The sequence below is a fragment of the Anguilla anguilla genome, chromosome 4, assembly GCF_013347855.1.
Source record: "Anguilla anguilla isolate fAngAng1 chromosome 4, fAngAng1.pri, whole genome shotgun sequence".
NCBI classification, from domain to species: domain Eukaryota; kingdom Metazoa; phylum Chordata; class Actinopteri; order Anguilliformes; family Anguillidae; genus Anguilla; species Anguilla anguilla.
The window spans coordinates 21,695,053-21,699,240 of NC_049204.1; the positions used below are offsets into that span (position 1 = coordinate 21,695,053).

At 40.5% G+C, this 4,188-nt stretch overlaps 1 long non-coding RNA gene across 3 annotated transcripts; it reads right to left on the reverse strand.

Annotated features, from left to right (window-relative positions):
* Positions 1-232: 232 nt before the first annotated feature.
* On the reverse strand, positions 233-3,932 carry LOC118224550. 3 transcript variants are annotated; one of them, XR_004764666.1, is made up of 4 exons: positions 3,888-3,932; positions 2,716-2,758; positions 2,017-2,091; positions 233-1,298 (listed from the first exon to the last, which is right to left on the reverse strand). It is a non-coding gene; the product is annotated as an uncharacterized LOC118224550 (long non-coding RNA). The 3 variants fall into 3 exon arrangements; XR_004764665.1 differs by lacking the exon at positions 3,888-3,932 and adding an exon at positions 3,102-3,361; XR_004764664.1 differs by lacking the exon at positions 3,888-3,932 and having other exon boundaries at positions 2,716-3,361.
* Positions 3,933-4,188: the final 256 nt, after the last annotated feature.

Consider the following 4,188-nt stretch of genomic DNA (forward strand, 5'->3'; position numbering starts at 1 on the left):
ATTTAGTTCAGCACTTGCTCTTAGCTAGATAGCATAGCTTTGTTCTGATGTCATCAACAGGTTATACTAGACAGTAACATATGTTTATATACATACTACATACAACACTTCAAATGCATGTATTGCTGTGCACACTTAATTAAAATCTTTCCAATGGGGCCTGCAAAAAACTGGAATGAAGGCGAAAAGCCTATAGGTTCTTCATTTTAAACCAGAAAAAACAAATTTGGTGAGAAATTTTACATGTTTATTTACAAATGAACATGTGATCACTATACAGTGTGATGCACTGAAGGCAGTATTAGGCAAGTTCAGCTGTAATCTTCCAGGTTCACCAGCACTTAGGCAGTTAGAAATACAGTTAAGCATGAGTTGACATTTAAACTAACATATTGGCATACATTAGAAAACACAGTTAAGTTAGATCAGAGGAAACCAGGCTTATGTTAAAACCCTGACCTGAAGTAGCCTCTGGTCTTTGCAGCTCTTGCTAACAGACGGGATTTCTTGTCCCTGTGATGTGTATAATTCTGGAAATGCAACTCAGCAACAACCCGACTGTGTCTCGTTTCACATGCATCTTGTCCATAGAAATAGTATAGATCTGAATACTTAGGATGTTAGCAGGGTTATATGGAGGTTAGATGACTTGAAAAGTGGTGAGAGGATTTAAAGCTGGAATACCAAGGGAACACTGCTCTTTTACTCTTGAGCAGAATGCTGAAAATAAATGACTTTATTTAACAGTACAATTTAATATCAGTAAAATTATAAGCAAAGTAAGCCAGTACAAACACCAAAAAAAAAGATCAGAGAAGATTCAAAAAATCCAGAGGGGGTTCCCTTACAACTGTGTTCCATTCCAACTTACAGAATTTTATCAGACAAACAAGCTCAGCAGCAACAACAAGAAAAGGGAAATACCAAGGTAGTTGCTTATACAGTCTGTTTTCTGTCTTCAGCAATACATGTGCACACAGTTAACGGATTATGGGTATTGCATTCATGAGGTCCAGCAGCAGTGAGACGAGCTGCATTTCCTTGCTTCCTGATATTTGCGTCACATCCTCTATTCCACAGTAATGTTGTGACACCCAGCCCTGGGAGTGACAGGGAATGAGAGAGAGTCCAGAGGCCGGTGACGCAGGAGCGATGTTTAATTTGGCAGACAGCATGCAGAGAGCGGGACAAACTAGTCTCTCGCTGCGGTGCCGCCACTGGGAGTTAACCGGGAAAAATTTGGGCGGTCTCTGGCTGAAAACACACACACACACACACCTCTCTGACGAACACAGGATCTACAATAAAATAAAGCAAAAATAAATCATTAGCTGCCATTGTGGACTCAGCTAAGCAAAGGATAGAATATACCAGTAAATGTAGAGTAGTGCAAGGTATTGGATCTGATATATGAAATACTGAGTTGCCAGCCTGACCAGTAGCCTTTGGAGTTTAATGGATTAACAGAGCATACGTTTCTTGGTGAATGTTCCTGTGATAGAATGGCCTGTTCCCTGCCTGCAAGCCAAAAGAGACTATGACAACCCAGTCCCACAGCTGCTGCTTAAACAAAGCAGTGCTGCTGTTATTGGGTGTGGGCCCATGGCGAGGAGGAGGAAGTCCAGCTCAGAGAAAATGCTGGACTCTGGCCGAGGCCTCCAGTACTGCTGAGCTGGCTCGTTGCTCTGTCCTCTGCACACTTGTGCCCCCAAGCACCACCTGCTCAGCTGCAAGACACACATATTGAGTGTCTCCACCTGCAAATACTTATTCATGAATGCATCTGGTTCTTTTTTCTCAGTCCATTTCTTATTGAGAACTCTGTGTGCTCCTTAGTCTACTGTTTTGATTTAAAAAATATGTCTATGCCTCAGCTTGTGTATTTCTGCACATAGTCAGTAGACTGCTTGTGATAAGAGTCCCCTCTCTGTCAGCAGCAGATGAGTTTGACAGAGAAAAGAAAACTGAACTCAGCTGTGAAGCAGAGCGTGTTTTTATTTTTTTGTTCGTACACACCTTATAAGGGTCCTGTTGTCTCATTGATGACTCATCTTTGCACTTTCATGCAGGTCTTCATTGCCATTGCATATACTGGGGGAAAAAGCATAGGATAGGAAGGAGCTGAGTCTAAACAAATGTAATAATTATTTTTAGAATTTTAAATCCACACACACTATCTAACCAACCAAACAGAAATGTTTTTAAAACCCTTGTTTGGATTTTATCAGTGTGCATGAGCAAAATAAAGCAGAAGAGGGGTTTCCTGGAAGCAGCTGGCTCAGTGGCAAGGGAGTTTGGAATGAGGGGGAGGGAGGTTCCCAGCTTCTACCACACCCATTGAACATATGGCAAAACTCATCCACAGGACTTCATCATGAATGACAATATACTGTACCCCTCTAAAACCCCAAGAAGCTATCATAGAAATCCAGCTAGTTGGTGAATCCCTGCTTTTACCCAAGCATATTGAGAACACTACATAAAAGTAATTGTTAAGTACTGGGCATGAAAATTATGTTTAAAAATCCTTCTCTCAAATACCTTGAAGAAGCATTAGTCTAAACTTCACCCTGGTTGACAAGTTTTCCTGAGGCTAGGTGTGCAGTAGAATCAATACTGCTGTATTGAACAAACAGTAGTGTCACCCAATGAAATGCAAAAAAGTGCAGACAGACTCCCACCCCTCCCACTGCTGATGTTCTTTCCGTGACTCACCATTTGCTCTGGAATCTGCTGTCCACTTCCCATAGTATTCCAACTATCTCAAACACACACAGGAACAGGGCAAGAATGGTTAGTGGACACAGCCATACTTCTCTGTTTTGAATCATCCACTTACCTAAGATTATTACAGCTGGACCCCCAAGGCTTATGATTTAAATTTCTTATATATTGTCATTATTTACTATGCCTGCTGCTGGCTTAAGGCACTAATTAATTTACCCTGAATTCATATCATAAGTGAGAATGGAAGTGCATAAACCCTCTAATATGACAAAAACAACAAGCATATGCTATAATGACATCTCCCTACAAATTCTGATATAGATACTAAAATATTAAGGAGAAAATGGACGGTGTATAAATCAGCATATGATTACCCAAAAATAGAAAGGAAAAGTTTAAACATATTCTGTAGCATAGTCATTAATATTGCATTCAGTTTCGTCAGAGCCATATTTGTCTCTTTTTTACAGGCAACCCTTCCGTGTGCAAATTAGCTCAGCGAGGGAGTGGAAAGCACGCACGGAAACGTAGACGTACAGTGTCTGAGCAAATCCTACGTCAGACGCACTACGACGCAGATCACTCTGGAAAAAGCTAGAGGGTTCCCATGATTGTTTTCACTTTCGGAACCAGGCAGTGCGCATGTACCATGCACCTTGTAGCTCACGAACCTAAAAAGGTATCTATGATTCGTGGTTCAGCGACCCCATAAGTAATGCTAAATGTCTAATGCCCTAATGATTATCCGCACTGCATTGCAACTGCATGCTTGAATGGATTTATTTGCTTGGCGGTTTACTACACAAAATTATAACGTCAACTAACTTAGATTTCAGCAGGATACAGACGTACCCTACTGGACACGAAATTGTTTAACGTTCGGCTTTGTATTTTTCTAACTATTGATGCAATCAGTTACATCAGTTGCAAAGCCTATACTTCGACATTTAAATAGCCTATGAGTTACATTTACAAATAAAAATGACTGTAATTTATATAGCATTATGCTAGTCTCTATTTTGACCAGTTAATAATTGCAAAACAACCATTTCATTGAAGAATACAGCCTTCAGGCTATCAAAGACTAAATGATTAGCAATGGACATCAATTGTTTTTCGGCAAAAGGGGCAGTCGGATAAACAACATTCTCCCACCTCACCTCATCACGAATACCAACCAAAGATGGTTGTGCTGTATTGACGGAAACTCCGGAAACGTCATTGCCCATTTAAGGGCAAGTTAATATTGCGCGTTATTGCACAGGATTTATTCGTTTTGGCATTCAATAGTTTTTATTGTAAAACATGCACGTGCTGGTAATCGCTTCTTGGTTGGAAGTGACACTACCGCTTGACTAAATGTAGTCTACAATCATTTTACATTTTAATCAAATAAGCTTACATATGCCCCTGGTTGCCAACATTGGTGGCAATTCGCAAAACTGTGTGAAGTTGCACCAC